General features: G+C 38.1%; 1 non-coding gene across 1 annotated transcript; it reads right to left on the reverse strand.

The window, feature by feature from the left end:
- Window positions 1-16,202: 16,202 nt before the first annotated feature.
- Window positions 16,203-16,309, reverse strand: LOC128128253 (small nucleolar RNA R71). Its single transcript, XR_008226113.1, has one exon. It is a non-coding gene; the product is annotated as a small nucleolar RNA R71 (small nucleolar RNA).
- Window positions 16,310-17,256: the final 947 nt, after the last annotated feature.

Raw genomic sequence — 17,256 nt, forward strand, 5'->3', positions numbered from 1 at the left:
ATTGATTGAAGAATTCTCTAAGCATTCTAGAGAATACCACAATCCGAGGAATGAAGTGAGTCGTGGAGCAGTAAACTCAGTGAACGATGGCATGGCGGCGGTAATAGCTAAACTCGATAGCCTAGACCGAAGAATGACGAAAATGGACCAAACGATCCACGCTATTAGGGTAGGATGCGAAAATTGTGGCGGCCCCCATCTTACAAAGGATTGTGATCGAGACGAGAATGGAAATAAAAAGGCTCAAGTATTTTATTCCAGTGGCGACAGATATGATGAAGACTGGAGGAAACCGAAGAAGGAGTGGCTCCCATACGAAGAGTACAGAAAGGCTAAGGAAGAAAAATATAAGCAGAGGGAGAGGGGTTATTATCAAAAGGAGGAACCGGTGACGGACAAGAAGACGAACTTAGAAGACATACTTACAAAATTCATAAGCGCGTCCGAGAAAAGGCATAATGATCATGATGTGGCAATGCAGGAAACCAGAAACATGTTGAAGAATCAGCAAGCTTCTATTCTCAACATAGAGAAACAACTGGGCCAACTTGCACATCAAGTAAACGAAAGAAGACCGGGTCAACTTCCGAGCAACACCGAGCCCAATCCAAGAAAGGAGAACGTGAGCGTAATAACCTCCAGCAGTGAAGAAGAATTGGCAGAAACACTAAGGGTTTCCAAAGGGAAGGCAGAAAAGGAAGAAGAACCAGAACGAGAAGAACTCGATCCGACTCGCCGAGTCACCAAAATGGACTCGACGAGTCCAGTCGGGAAGGATAAAAAAGCAAGTTTTCTGAAGACATACAACCCTCCTTTGCCATACCCATCCAGAGCCATTCCTTCAGAAAAAGTTCTAGCCTATAGAACCTTCATGGAGCATGTTAAAGCCTTACAAGTCAATATGCCATTCGTGGACACAATGCTCCAAACTCCCAAATACTTTAACTTGCTTAAGGGTTTGTTTGCTGCCAGGAAAGATCTTGCTGAAGTCGCGGAGATATTGATGAGTAAGCTACCTGAGAAGAAGGGTGATCCGGGTAATATAGTAATCCCGTGCCAATTTGGCAATGATGTTTCCACACGAGCTTTGGCTGATTCAGGGGCAAGCATTAATTTGATGCCCTATTCATTCTTTAAGAAGCTAAATTTACCAGCGCCAAAGCCGGTAAATATGAGAATCCATTTGGCAAATAAAACAATTATTCATCCACAAGGCATATGTGAAAATCTCCTTATCAAAGTAGACAAGTTTATCTTCCCAGTAGACTTTGTGGTGGTGGAGATGAAAGAAGACCCCGAAATACCAATTATTTTGGGCAGAACATTCTTAAACACCGCATGTGCCCTAATTGACATATCCGAGACTACTTTGACATTAAGAGTGGGTGATGAGTCGGTGATGTTTAAAGCTAATCCAGAGATCAAGCAAGAAGAAGAAAAGCGAGAAGAAATCTCATTTATCCAATTAGATGATGAGGTATTGCAAAAAGAGCTTGATATTTTATTAAAAGAAGACCCAAGTAAGTTCACGCTACACTCAGAAGAAGTTTCAGATGCTGACAAAGACTTGGAGGAGCTAGAAAAGCTACTGGAAGGAGCCGACTCAGACAACGATCCAGAATTGATGAAACCCGACCCGACTCGCCGAGTCTACATAATGGACTCGACGAGTCCAGTTGATTTGGAGAAAAACTTAACTCAAGCTGATTTATTTGTTGACAGTTCTTCACATACCCTGGATTCAGTTACTGTGAGTGGTTCTTTGGAAGAACAATCTGCAGAAAAAGTAAAAGGAATGGAGGTCCAACACGCCAACGTGGCATGCCTTGATATGATGCCATTTGGAAAAGAGTCGAGCACAAAAGAGAATGAAGCCATAAATGGAAGTGGAGCGGAGGCTGATCCCCAATTCACCACTAAACCTAAAGCACGGACCATCATGAAATATGAAGTCATTAAATTTAAAGAGAAGGATGTTCAAGAATTGGTGAAAAAGAAGAGGGTAAAGCAGAAAAAGAGAAAAAAGAAAGCCCAAGCAGCTGAAGATGAAGCAATGAAAAGGAGAAGAGACGAATTGAAAAGGGCTTACAAGAAAAAGATTCACGCCTACAAGACTAAGTATAAACCGCAAAAAGTACGGCGCACATTCCCGATGCTTGAAGATGACAAAACGTAAATGGGAAGGAGTCTAGCTAATGACTCCTCAAAAAGAAGCGCTTGGCGGGAGGCAACCCGGTCAATAGAGTTTGCTTTCTTTTACTTTTTAGTCTTCTTTTTATTTTTCGTTTTATTTTCCATTCGTTTTTATTCTTAAATCTTCTAAATCATCGGGCATGTCTGCTTGAGAGTTGCATAGCCTAAGTGTGGGGTGAAATGATTCATAATAAACAGAAAAATTTTGAAAAATATGCAAATTTTTAAATGACTCGCCGAGTCTGACCACGACTCGACGAGTCCACATGGATTCCAGAAAAGCATTTAACTTCGCGACCAGACTCGGCGAGTCTAACCACAACTCGACGAGTCGGTCTTATTTACAGAAAAAAAAAATTAATTAATTTCGAAATTACTTTTACATCTGGTAAATAGGGTTTTAACCCTAAAAATTCAATTTCAACATCACACTCGCCGGGTACCCCCATTCGCAAACACTCTCAAGCATTCAAAGAAATCTTCAAATCCTCTTCAATCTCTCAAGGTTTAAACTCAAAAGGTAACAACTTTCTTCTTGATTTCTAAAGAAAATGAGAGTATAAGGCCATCTATGCCTGCAATTGCATGTAAAAAACCCGTTTTTGAAAAATAATGAAATTCTAGGGTTTCGATTTTTCATGAATATTGTTGTTTTGAATGCTTAGTTTGACCTTATTACTTAGTAGGAAGTCCTTGAACAAAAACCCTTGACAGAAATTACAAGTTTTAAGGTCCAATTTCATGCGACCCGTCGACTGACTCGTGCAGGTTGCGCGACTCGTCGAGTCGGTCATGGACTCGACGAGTCCAGTCGATTTACAGTTACATTTCAGTTTTTAATTATTTTCTGTGTTTCTGGGTTTTGTGTGTTTATTTTGCAGAAATCATGTTCAGAAGAGGACAATCTTCAACTGGTAGCCAAGGGGAGTTTCCATGGTTAAACTTCCCGCAAATCGAATCCCCTTCAACAATGAGGAAGTGGAAGAAGAAGCTCTCCGACATTAAGAAGAAGGAGGTGTATGTACCGAACAGAATTGATTGGGAATGGCTGCAGAGCGTTAGCTATGAAGAAGAACTAGCTCCTTACCTTTTGAAGGAGTTCCAACATGAAGGCAACAGCATGGTGTGTGATGGGTGGAGCCGGGTCTTCCGCATTCAAGAACCGGTTTATTTGGAGCTATGTTTAGAATTCTTTTCCACGGTATCTTTTACCGGGGGAGTGGATGTGTATCACCCGACGAGCTTTACTTTTTGTCTTGGGGGCGAGTATCGTCAATGCTCGGTGGTGGACCTTGCCTGCCGACTAGGGATCTATGATCAACCCTTAGTGACAACAAACATCTTTCGGGCTTTCTTGGCAAACACTCATATGGCGTTCCCCGATGGAGTCACGAGCACGGGTTGGTGGAATACCATAGGAAACAAAGTCTACATCCCAAAGTCTGCACAAGAAGGGAGCATCCGATCCCCGACCCACCGCCTCATTCACCGCCTTATTTCCTCCACCATCAACCAAAGGAAAGACGATGACAAGGTTTCCAACCTTGATGTTTTCTACTTATGGAGCATAATAACACCCGGCGTCTTTTGCAACATTCCATGGTGTATTGCTTCATACCTTTCGGAGGGTGCGGTCAAAGATCGCAAAACATCCCGTATCAATGGAGGAATGTTTGTCACTCGGTTGGCTAATTCATTCGGGTTGATGAACCGTGGTGCCTGGAACCTCATGACTTTGATCCCGACACCCCCATTTAATCCTATTCTTTTCCGCAGGGCCCGAATTATTGAAGACTATGGTGGTGGCCATTATGCCATCCCAAATGATGACCCGGTTGTAGGTCCTGAAGCACCGGGAAGGAGGGTGCGTTCGCGAAGGGAACGGGATATGGAGGATGAGCCGCCGGTGATTCCGGTCGAAAATGAAGATGTACCAATGGATTGGTACAACATAAAGATGAGGCGGATGCAAGACCAAATGGCGCGGGGGCTAAATTTTAGCAATCAATCCCACATACGACTTTTTGACCACTTCAATATTCCACATATTGATGGTGGGAATTATCCATATATTCCATCGTGGGACGAGAGGATTAGTGCACGCCATAGCGGAGCGGGAGGAAGTGGAGCCAATAACGATGATGAGGAGGATGAGGATTAATTTTTGTGTTTTTGTGTTTAAACAATTTACTTTTTTTATTTTGTTTTATTTTTGGTGCGTATGCTTTAAGGTATTATTTTGTTTAATAGTTGTTTGCTTTAAGTATTTTCAGGATTGCATTTTGATTGCTTAGGATGAGGTAAAGCATGGTTGTTTTTCGTGTGAGAGCGAGTCAAGGAAGCGAGTTTTTAACGTCAAAGTATCGAGTCCGGTCCTAGGGGGTATGAGCAATTGAGTCCAAATGTGAGGAAGGGTTAATGAAGTTTTTAGAAGCTAAAACAGTTGCAAAATACCAAGATTTTTCGTTCAGTGGCCTACTCGACGAGTGCACTAAGCAGACTCGTCGAGTCGCCTTGTATTTCTACATATTCTGAGAAGGCGCGCTGGTACTCGACGAGTCCATCATAAGACTCGACGAGTCGATCATCTTTTATACCGATGGACTGCTGATTTGATGCTGCTACTGGTCCCACTTGCTCGCTTATTCTTCCATTTCCTTTCTTGAAGATCTTACACTAATTTCCGCGTATTTGGAGCGACCCACATGAGTTTTGACACCCAAGGCATGGATGAGATGTTACAATGTCTAAAGTTGATTGAAGATGGAGCTTAACATGGAAGTGATTAGCCTATCGACTGCTACCCCAGGGGAGTTTGTTCCAATTCTCTTCTTATTTTTATTGTTCTTTATCATGCATAATATGCAATGAGGGCATTGCATTACATAAGTGTGGGGTAGGGGGTTGGTTACATACTATTGGTTACATACTAGTCAATTTTTAAAAAATTATTATTTAGGATTAATTTAGAAAATTTTGGTAAAGTAATCAGGGATCATGCTAGTATTATATTTGATAATTGCATGAAGACCCAAATGTTTAGTTGAGCCTATATACGTTCTAGTGCATTTGTGGCCTCCTTATTCTAGTGAAATCATGGGACAAAAACACGACCTCGCTCAGCCTGAGGGATGCAATATGTTTAGCAGCCTAAACCTGAAATGTATCCAGGAAGATTTTTATCATTAGCCAATAAAGGTTGAAGTTGAGCGCCCCTGCTTAAGCATGTAGGATTTGAGTGAAAAAAAAGTGAGAAATACATGAAAAAAAAAAGAAAAGAGAGAAAAAATTACAAGAAAAGTTATAAGAATTTTGGAGCATCAAAGTTAAGTATGAAGTTCAAAGATCAAAATTCCAAAAATCCAAAAAGTTGAAGATACCAAAAGCTAGTACAAGTTGGTGAATTCAAAGATATCCAAGATCAAATTATCAAGCAAGTGAAGAATTCAAAGAATTCCATAGTGGTATCGGATAAATTGTAATTTTCTAGAATATGTATGCTTGGGTTGCTCGATTAAAAATACCTTGAGGTTAAGAGGTTTTCTGAGGATGGATTCGGAGGGTTGCATAAAATGAGCATAGTTCGGGGTGAGTGGGTGAATGTTTATGAGGATTGTGAGTATTTGGAATATGGGGGGTTCTTTAGGAAAAATTTTAGACACAAATGCATGCGTTGCGGTCTTGGCATAATGGCTGGGTTAGATTGGAGTTGTTATACATAATTCTAATATGATTAAAATTCAGTTTTGCTTGAGGGCAAGCAAAAGACAAGTGTGGGGTATTTTGATATGTGCATATTTAGTGTGTATTAAGTGTAGTTTATTATTCATATATTAGCTAAATTGTTGCATATTATGGACAAAAGGTACTTAAAAGTGTTAAATTGTGTTTTTCAGTCCAAAGATGAAGCTCGGAAGCGAAAGGAAGCAAGAGAAGCGGTTGAGAGCTCAAGAGTGGAAAGAAGAAAGAAAACAGCCAAAATAAGGCTTCTACTCGTCGAGTTATCTCTTGACTCGACGAGTCCGGTCGCGGATTCAGAGAGATAAGCATTCGGAAGTCAAGACAGTTATCAGGTTACGACTAATGTGAGAGGGACTCGACGAGTCGCCATATGACTCGACGAGTCGGTATGCATATATAAAGATAACTCTTTAATGCGAAAAAGAAGAGAATTCTGGGAAGTTTCAGAGGTGTTAAGCTGCGAATAAGAAGCCAGAAGAACCCTAGAAGTCGACCAAAGAAGCTAGAATCCAATTCCGGGAGTAATTAAGGCGTAATTTCATCATTCTACTTAATTCTCTTGTTTTGTCAATATGATTAAGCAACTTGAACTTATTTGTTTGCTGTTATTCACCTTAGTTATGAACTAATTTCTTTATACTTCTGTTTGGGGATACAAAGTTGACAATATGGTTTGATTGATTGGTAGGATTAATTCTAAGTTGGCGATTAATTGTTATATTAGCTTGCTAAAGAACCTTGTGTATGAATGATAATTTATTTTCTGTTAATAGGAAGATAGTTAATTAGCATGAACATCTATTAATTATCGACCTCATATGATAAGTGACCACTAAATCATATGTCTAGGATTAATGAATATGAAACTAGGATTAATAAGTAAATTGAGTAAATTCATGTGCAAGCTTGTAAGATGACTATTGAACAAGAGGTTAATTAAAAATAACAATTTAATTAGCTATTGCAAGTCTAACTTAACCCGAATAATTAATCTAGTAAATATAATTAAGTTAAGCAATTGGCCACTGTTTGAATTAGTTTATTTGCTAAGGATTAGGGTAGTGAACACAACTTAATCACTTGAATCGGTAACCAACGAAAGAATTAATCCATTGCACTATTACCTTAAAAGCAACCATAAAGTTAACCGAGTTGAACTAAACAGAAGTTTCTTTCCCATTATTGAATCTAGTTAATTTGTTCTTTTCTAGCCTTGCATTAGTTTTGTTTAATAAGTTTCTAGTCTTGTAAAACTAGAGAAAAACCCTTATTTGCTAAAGTAATTTAGATAGAATTAGTTTTTAATTTAATTTGCCGTTCCCTGTGTTCGATACCCTACTTGCTTGAACTATACCACAATTGAAGAGCAATTCAAGAAAACAAACCAAACAAATGTAATCAAATAGATTATAAAAATGGGAGACTTTATCATTAAATTAAAGATTTATATCATAGTTTGAAAATTGAAACTCGTAAAAATGCGTTTTCGATCTCAAACTATTTTTTGGATAAATTTTCCCATCGTGTTAATATAGTATATAGTATTTACATTATTAGTCCCTCAAAAATAAAAGAACTTGCTGCGGTACCCTATCCACATTCCAATACTAGAGAGCAAAAGAAAAGTATCTATCGAAATTTATTGGAATATCGGAACCACAACTGAACCAAACATTTCTTATGATCTTGAAAGGGGAACTAGTTATATCGGTTACTAAAATTTTGTAACCACTGTAAAAACTTATAAACTAATTTAAGCCAAATGTTACAATTCTTTTAACAATTGCCTATTTAGGGACCTCATATTTATGTTGAGTTCTCTCCAATGTACATGGTCACAAAACCGATGAGGGAATCGATACAAACATAGCTAAAAGTTGTTAATCGAGTTTGATTTATAACTTCCTTTCATTCACATTCATTTATACAGGGGTCAATGTGGGGTTGTGTTTGTATTACAAATATAATCGCATATAGTAAGCCATTTCAATAGGATTAATTAGGGTTTAAAGACCACAAGTTGCAGCATCTCTTTGAAAGTTTTAATTATTAGTGTGTATGTGGCAGTTTGATTCGGTTTTTAGGTAACTGAACCATAACCATTATAAGTGGTTAATCATTTTGGTAGCCATCGGCTATTGGTTAATATTTGTTTTGGTTAACGGTTTTTGTCAGTTAATAGCTGTGGTTAATGGTTAATATTGATTAATCATAATGGTCAAAAATGAGATAAAAATAAAAAAATACTTTGCTATAAAAACTGAAAAACATATACTAGAAGCTGTTGCATCTCAGGATTTGTGGATATGACATTCGTTTTTGGAGTTGTGGAGTTTAACAACGACATTGATGTTCTTGGCTAGTCTCTCCTTTTCAACGACTTTTGGACCAACAAAACACTTGATATGTCATTCACGATGAACGAACATTCGTATAAATCCGGTTACTACCATTGTGATGGGATATACCCCGATTATTCTACATTTATGAAGACATACTCGGTTCCTTGAAATGAAAAGACAAAGTTGTTCACAAAAAGGCATGAATCAACGAGAAATGATATCGAGAGAGCATTTGGAGTCCTCAAGCAAACATGACATGTAATGAAATACGCTACATGACTCTGGGATAAAGATATAATTAAACGAATTGACCAACATGTATTATAATGCATAATATAATTATTGAAGATCAATATCAAGTGATTTGCACGTATGATCCGAACGATATAGTCATTCCGATTGAATAGTTTGTACACGGAACGACTGAATTTTTAACACGAGTTGTTGAAATTCATAAAAGTGAAACGTGTTTCAATCTTCGAGAATATGTGGCACAACATTTGTACCAATTAAACATGAATGAATATTAGTTTTTTTTAATGTTTTTCTTAATATTTGTTTGTTTGTTTTTTTAATGAAAAAATTGCAAATTTAGCCAAATACATTAATTACTTTGTGGAAAATAGTAAAAAAAAAAAAAAAAACCCAAATTACAAAACTAGCCCTTAAAATCGCAGGGACTAAGTCCATCTGTGATTTCGTATTTCCATCTGCGAACGTACAAGTGCCTAAAGCACATCTGTGCTTTAGTCACTTGTACGTTCGCAGATGGAACAGTCCATCTGTGATTTTGTACATTCCATCTATGATTTCGTAGCTATTTTGTATAAAAGGTTTTTTTTTCTTCATATTTCACTATCTTTTTTACAGAAACTATCTCTTTCCACCTCTCGCCAGTTACAACGCAAACCAAATATTCATTCATTTTTTTAGAGAGATTTTAAACAAATTTTCCAAAGAAATAACAACAAAAATGATAATTTTTTGAAAATTTTTATATATAATAAGGTTGTTTGATAGTTAAACTCTATCAATTTCGTAGTAAAAAAAAATATACACACACACACACACAAAATCACAGGTGAATAGAGAGGAAATCGCAGATGGACATAGTCCATCTACGATTTTAGGCTGGAAAGAGGTTATATATACAACGAAAAAAAAAACCACCTGCGAACGTACAAGTGGCTAAAACATGTTTGTGCTTTAGCTACTTGTACATTTGCAGATGAAATGGCGAAATCACATATGGATTATACCCATCTGCGATTTTAGTGGCTAAAAATGCAATTTTTGGTTTTTTTTTTTTGGCTATTTTCTACAAAATAATTAATGCATTTGGCTAAATTTGTAATTTTCTCTTTTTTAATTCTAGTTTTTTTTTAAGTAATGTAGTTTTTTAAATTAATGTAATGTTTCTTTATTGAATGAAAAACCAGTTAATTTTTTTCTATGTTTTTATTGTATTATAAAATTTTATTTTTGAATTAAAAAAATAAAAAATGACGTGGAGTGTGTAACAACATGTTTTTTTCACCTATTTTTTTTTTTTATTTTTAAAACATTTATTTAACAGAATAGGTTGCAGAAGACTAGTCTATTATGATTATTTCAAAAACATCACCAATGTTATTCTCATGTCAAACAAGCCCATCAAAATTTAAAGTTCACAAAAAAAAAAAACATAATGATGAAAACCCAACATGTCTAAATAGTATCATAACTAAAAATACTAAATAACTACCCAAAGGTTCCCATCCTCACTAAGGCATCATGTCAAGCTACCTGTTCTAATGACCAAACACCAATAAACAAAGAACAAGTGTTAAAATAAGCTAAGTGAGTCAATTATGTATTGTGTTAAGAGAACACAGATATCATAGATGGAGTCAGACAAAACATCCACATGCAGTACAAGCAAGACATATAACATCACATCGCATAAACAAACACAAGTTTAGCTCAATTTATTTTAGTTGTTCTTTTCGAGCTTCTTTTATTAGTTACTCTCCTCAACGCCGATGTAACTAGTTTTATTTTATCGATTCGCCGCTTATATATTAATATATAATATTTTGTTTCTCTGCTTTACATTAATAATTACTCACCGCTCACCTTCACTGTAATTATTAAAGTAATACCTCCTAGTTAGGGCCTATTTATTCACCGCAAACCCCCAAGGCAAGTACCATGTTCACTACTAAATTGACCTGCACGACCCAATGCACTAGGTGAGGCGCGACTCTCACCCGTAATCATTGCTCCCGGTGCGCATCGTTCGCTACTCCGACTTTGCATATACATATACATGCGTTGTTGTTAAGGATTGGTATGAACGGTGCCAATTCCATCATGTTAAACCTCCCAATTCCCACATGATGTTTGCGTTGGTCCTACAGCTTGACCAACATCACTCCAGTCCCGGTATACCAAGTTGCACCAGGACCATGTCCCGAGTGGTTGTCTAGAAAAACCATTCGGCATCAAAGTTGGCTTAAGCTCTTATCCTATAGGTATCTTTCAACCCACAAGGCCATCATATTATCCGAGTAGGGTATATACATATGACTAGGTTACTACCCTTCGCCCTGTTTGTATATTCTCCTTTTTAATTTAATAATAATTAATTAAATAAGGAGTTACACTTTTACCCTCCCAAGTAATCATGTAAATATTATAAAATTTTTTTTATTAACATATTACCTCTTTTGAGGGTTCTTTTCATGAAAACATGTAATTTTATGTAGTTATTACATTTTACATCACACACTACTTTCATTCACAACACCTCTATAATGATTATACAACACTAACATACTAGTACTAAAACATTTTAATCAAATATTTTCAAACAAGTAGCGACATGCTCACAACACATAATATTCATGCACAACACTCCATCTAGCATGACCTTAGCTCACATCTCACATCAAACAAAGATGAATCTAACATGCAAAATCTTAGATATTGTTACACATAAAGCATTTCAAGAATCATGGCACAATAGTCAATCATAAAAGGGGCACATGCATCTTAGATAACCAGGCTCATCCTGTAACACCCAGTCCATGGTACAGTTATAGATAATCAAAGTATCTTCAGAAGTCGCTGGAAACAACTAGTAGGTTGTGATGGGGTGTAGTGACCTGTGGGAGTCCGGTAACTCAGATATCGGCAGATTAGTTGGACGAGGGTGGTCTCAGTGCATCCGGTAGGCGGATGAGGGGCAACAGAATTTTCAATCGGAGGAAGTAACATTAAGGAAATTATGGAAAAGAGAAGAATTCAATATGTACCAACAGTAGTGACCAACACTGTGAGTGGCTGGAGTGATGGACAAAAGGGTTAAAGTCACCAGGAAGGGTGTTGAGGCGGATTGCAGGTCAGTTGACCATAGAGAACTTCGAGGACGAAGTTTAGTTTAAGTGGGGGAGAGTTGTAACACCTGAAATCAGAAAGGTCAAGAAAGGAAAGGAAAAACCCTAATTTAAAGAGGGTTGACTCGTCGAGTCCAGGGAGGTAATCGGCGAGTCGGAGCGGGATCCGGGTGTAAAGTAAGTGACCGACTCGGCGAGTCGGCAAGTGGACTCGACGAGTCTGGTCTGGGTTGGGAAACCCTAATTCCAGCACTTGCCATCCCAAATGATGACCCGGTTGTAGGTCCTGAAGCACCGGGAAGGAGGGTGCGTTCGCGAAGGGAACGGGATATGGAGGATGAGCCGCCGGTGATTCCGGTCGAAAATGAAGATGTACCAATGGATTGGTACAACATAGAGATGAGGCGGATGCAAGACCAAATGGCGCGGGGGCTAAATTTTAGCAATCAATCCCACATACGACTTTTTGACCACTTCAATATTCCACATATTGATGGTGGGAATTATCCATATATTCCATCGTGGGACGAGAGGATTAGTGCACGCCATAGCGGAGCGGGAGGAAGTGGAGCCAATAACGATGATGAGGAGGATGAGGATTAATTTTTGTGTTTTTGTGTTTAAACAATTTACTTTTTTTATTTTGTTTTATTTTTGGTGCGTATGCTTTAAGGTATTATTTTGTTTAATAGTTGTTTGCTTTAAGTATTTTCAGGATTGCATTTTGATTGCTTAGGATGAGGTAAAGCATGGTTGTTTTTCGTGTGAGAGCGAGTCAAGGAAGCGAGTTTTTAACGTCAAAGTATCGAGTCCGGTCCTAGGGGGTATGAGCAATTGAGCCCAAATGTGAGGAAGGGTTAATGAAGTTTTTAGAAGCTAAAACAGTTGCAAAATACCAAGATTTTTCGTTCAGTGGCCTACTCGACGAGTGCACTAAGCAGACTCGCCGAGTCGCCTTGTATTTCTACATATTCTGAGAAGGCGCGCTGGTACTCGACGAGTCCATCATAAGACTCGACGAGTCGATCATCTTTTATACCGATGGACTGCTGATTTGATGCTGCTACTGGTCCCACTTGCTCGCTTATTCTTCCATTTCCTTTCTTGAAGATCTTACACTAATTTCCGCGTATTTGGAGCGACCCACATGAGTTTTGACACCCAAGGCATGGATGAGATGTTACAATGTCTAAAGTTGATTGAAGATGGAGCTTAACATGGAAGTGATTAGCCTATCGACTGCTACCCCAGGGGAGTTTGTTCCAATTCTCTTCTTATTTTTATTGTTCTTTATCATGCATAATATGCAATGAGGGCATTGCATTACATAAGTGTGGGGTAGGGGGTTGGTTACATACTATTGGTTACATACTAGTCAATTTTTAAAAAATTATTATTTAGGATTAATTTAGAAAATTTTGGTAAAGTAATCAGGGATCATGCTAGTATTATATTTGATAATTGCATGAAGACCCAAATGTTTAGTTGAGCCTATATACGTTCTAGTGCATTTGTGGCCTCCTTATTCTAGTGAAATCATGGGACAAAAACACGACCTCGCTCAGCCTGAGGGATGCAATATGTTTAGCAGCCTAAACCTGAAATGTATCCAGGAAGATTTTTATCATTAGCCAATAAAGGTTGAAGTTGAGCGCCCCTGCTTAAGCATGTAGGATTTGAGTGAAAAAAAAAGTGAGAAATACATGAAAAAAAAAAAGAAAAGAGAGAAAAAATTACAAGAAAAGTTATAAGAATTTTGGAGCATCAAAGTTAAGTATGAAGTTCAAAGATCAAAATTCCAAAAATCCAAAAAGTTGAAGATACCAAAAGCTAGTACAAGTTGGTGAATTCAAAGATATCCAAGATCAAATTATCAAGCAAGTGAAGAATTCAAAGAATTCCATAGTGGTATCGGATAAATTGTAATTTTCTAGAATATGTATGCTTGGGTTGCTCGATTAAAAATACCTTGAGGTTAAGAGGTTTTCTGAGGATGGATTCGGAGGGTTGCATAAAATGAGCATAGTTCGGGGTGAGTGGGTGAATGTTTATGAGGATTGTGAGTATTTGGAATATGGGGGGTTCTTTAGGAAAAATTTTAGACACAAATGCATGCGTTGCGGTCTTGGCATAATGGCTGGGTTAGATTGGAGTTGTTATACATAATTCTAATATGATTAAAATTCAGTTTTGCTTGAGGGCAAGCAAAAGACAAGTGTGGGGTATTTTGATATGTGCATATTTAGTGTGTATTAAGTGTAGTTTATTATTCATATATTAGCTAAATTGTTGCATATTATGGACAAAAGGTACTTAAAAGTGTTAAATTGTGTTTTTCAGTCCAAAGATGAAGCTCGGAAGCGAAAGGAAGCAAGAGAAGCGGTTGAGAGCTCAAGAGTGGAAAGAAGAAAGAAAACAGCCAAAATAAGGCTTCTACTCGTCGAGTTATCTCTTGACTCGACGAGTCCGGTCGCGGATTCAGAGAGATAAGCATTCGGAAGTCAAGACAGTTATCAGGTTACGACTAATGTGAGAGGGACTCGACGAGTCGCCATATGACTCGACGAGTCGGTATGCATATATAAAGATAACTCTTTAATGCGAAAAAGAAGAGAATTCTGGGAAGTTTCAGAGGTGTTAAGCTGCGAATAAGAAGCCAGAAGAACCCTAGAAGTCGACCAAAGAAGCTAGAATCCAATTCCGGGAGTAATTAAGGCGTAATTTCATCATTCTACTTAATTCTCTTGTTTTGTCAATATGATTAAGCAACTTGAACTTATTTGTTTGCTGTTATTCACCTTAGTTATGAACTAATTTCTTTATACTTCTGTTTGGGGATACAAAGTTGACAATATGGTTTGATTGATTGGTAGGATTAATTCTAAGTTGGCGATTAATTGTTATATTAGCTTGCTAAAGAACCTTGTGTATGAATGATAATTTATTTTCTGTTAATAGGAAGATAGTTAATTAGCATGAACATCTATTAATTATCGACCTCATATGATAAGTGACCACTAAATCATATGTCTAGGATTAATGAATATGAAACTAGGATTAATAAGTAAATTGAGTAAATTCATGTGCAAGCTTGTAAGATGACTATTGAACAAGAGGTTAATTAAAAATAACAATTTAATTAGCTATTGCAAGTCTAACTTAACCCGAATAATTAATCTAGTAAATATAATTAAGTTAAGCAATTGGCCACTGTTTGAATTAGTTTATTTGCTAAGGATTAGGGTAGTGAACACAACTTAATCACTTGAATCGGTAACCAACGAAAGAATTAATCCATTGCACTATTACCTTAAAAGCAACCATAAAGTTAACCGAGTTGAACTAAACAGAAGTTTCTTTCCCATTATTGAATCTAGTTAATTTGTTCTTTTCTAGCCTTGCATTAGTTTTGTTTAATAAGTTTCTAGTCTTGTAAAACTAGAGAAAAACCCTTATTTGCTAAAGTAATTTAGATAGAATTAGTTTTTAATTTAATTTGCCGTTCCCTGTGTTCGATACCCTACTTGCTTGAACTATACCACAATTGATAGGTTCACTGCCTTTTGTGTGTTATTTGATAATTAAAAGTAGGTTTAAAACTAGTGGGTTTTACACACATCAAGTTTTTGGCGCCGTTGCCGGGGAACGGTTCTAAAATTAGCATTAAATTCTAATTCAATCGACCCTTTGTGTAAGATTCATCTTACGCAAAGTTAATTTCTGTTCAATTTTTGTTTAAGTTTAAAAAAAAAAAAAAAAAAAAAAAAAACTGATTTTCACGTGAACTCGCCGAGTGCATTCGCCCCGACTCGGCGAGTCTGACGCTGAATCAGATTAAATTTTTTGTTCTTTTTACGCGTTCTGTTTTGTTTTAAGTTGCAGTTAGTTCATGACCCGAGGATCTTCTACACCTCTAATTCCTCCTCTTGAAGATCCGGAAACCGCATTAAGAAGAAACAAAGGCAAAACCGTTGGAGAAACCACCTCTTCAAAGAACTCACCACTCAAAAACTTCAAATCCGTGTTTGGCAAGAAGAGGAGCAGCAAAGCAGGAGCATCCAGTGCGTCGTTGTCAACCGAAGATCCGATCCCGAAAGACACCGAATACGAGACCGAAGAAGAAAGCGAGCACACATCCGATATTGAAGAAGACTTAGCCACCGCAATGGCTAATATTGACGAGATCCCCATGGGGGAGTGGAAGAAAAGGATGCGTGATGACACCGGGCCGGGACTTGTGCAACCCGCAATTCCCGCAACCGCTACGTTCGAACTAAAGGGCCATATTCTCGCACAACTCAAGGAGATACCATTTCACGGGAGAGATCATGAAGACGCCTATAAGCACTTAGATGAAGTAAATGACGTGGCGGATTACTTCAATGTACCTAATGTGCCCCGCGAGGTCCAGCTACTACGCATGCTTCCTGTCACGTTCAAAGGAGCTGCAAAGGATTGGTTGAAGTCACTCCCTCCCGGATCGGTCACCACATGGGCCAAAATGAAAGAAGAGTTCATTGACCATTTCTGCCCACCTTCCAAGATAGCCAAGTTAAAGAAAGCCATTGCCAACTTCGAGCAACAACCCGGAGAATCTCTATATGAAGCTTGGGAAAGGTACAAGAGCCTACTTAGAAATTGCCCACACCATGATCTAAATAGCCAACAGGAGGTCTCCATCTTTTATGATGGAGTAAATGTCACCACAAGGCAACTACTCGATTCACAAGGCCCGCTCACCCGAAAGCCACCTCCGGAAATAAAGGAATTGATTGAAGAATTCTCTAAGCATTCTAGAGAATACCACAATCCGAGGAATGAAGTGAGTCGTGGAGCAGTAAACTCAGTGAACGATGGCATGGCGGCGGTAATAGCTAAACTCGATAGCCTAGACCGAAGAATGACGAAAATGGACCAAACGATCCACGCTATTAGGGTAGGATGCGAAAATTGTGGCGGCCCCCATCTTACAAAGGATTGTGATCGAGACGAGAATGGAAATAAAAAGGCTCAAGTATTTTATTCCAGTGGCGACAGATATGATGAAGACTGGAGGAAACCGAAGAAGGAGTGGCTCCCATACGAAGAGTACAGAAAGGCTAAGGAAGAAAAATATAAGCAGAGGGAGAGGGGTTATTATCAAAAGGAGGAACCGGTGACGGACAAGAAGACGAACTTAGAAGACATACTTACAAAATTCATAAGCGCGTCCGAGAAAAGGCATAATGATCATGATGTGGCAATGCAGGAAACCAGAAACATGTTGAAGAATCAGCAAGCTTCTATTCTCAACATAGAGAAACAACTGGGCCAACTTGCACATCAAGTAAACGAAAGAAGACCGGGTCAACTTCCGAGCAACACCGAGCCCAATCCAAGAAAGGAGAACGTGAGCGTAATAACCTCCAGCAGTGAAGAAGAATTGGCAGAAACACTAAGGGTTTCCAAAGGGAAGGCAGAAAAGGAAGAAGAACCAGAACGAGAAGAACTCGATCCGACTCGCCGAGTCACCAAAATGGACTCGACGAGTCCAGTCGGGAAGGATAAAAAAGCAAGTTTTCTGAAGACATACAACCCTCCTTTGCCATACCCATCCAGAGCCA

This window comes from Lactuca sativa, chromosome 8 (genome assembly GCF_002870075.4).
Source record: "Lactuca sativa cultivar Salinas chromosome 8, Lsat_Salinas_v11, whole genome shotgun sequence".
Lineage (NCBI taxonomy): Eukaryota > Viridiplantae > Streptophyta > Magnoliopsida > Asterales > Asteraceae > Lactuca > Lactuca sativa.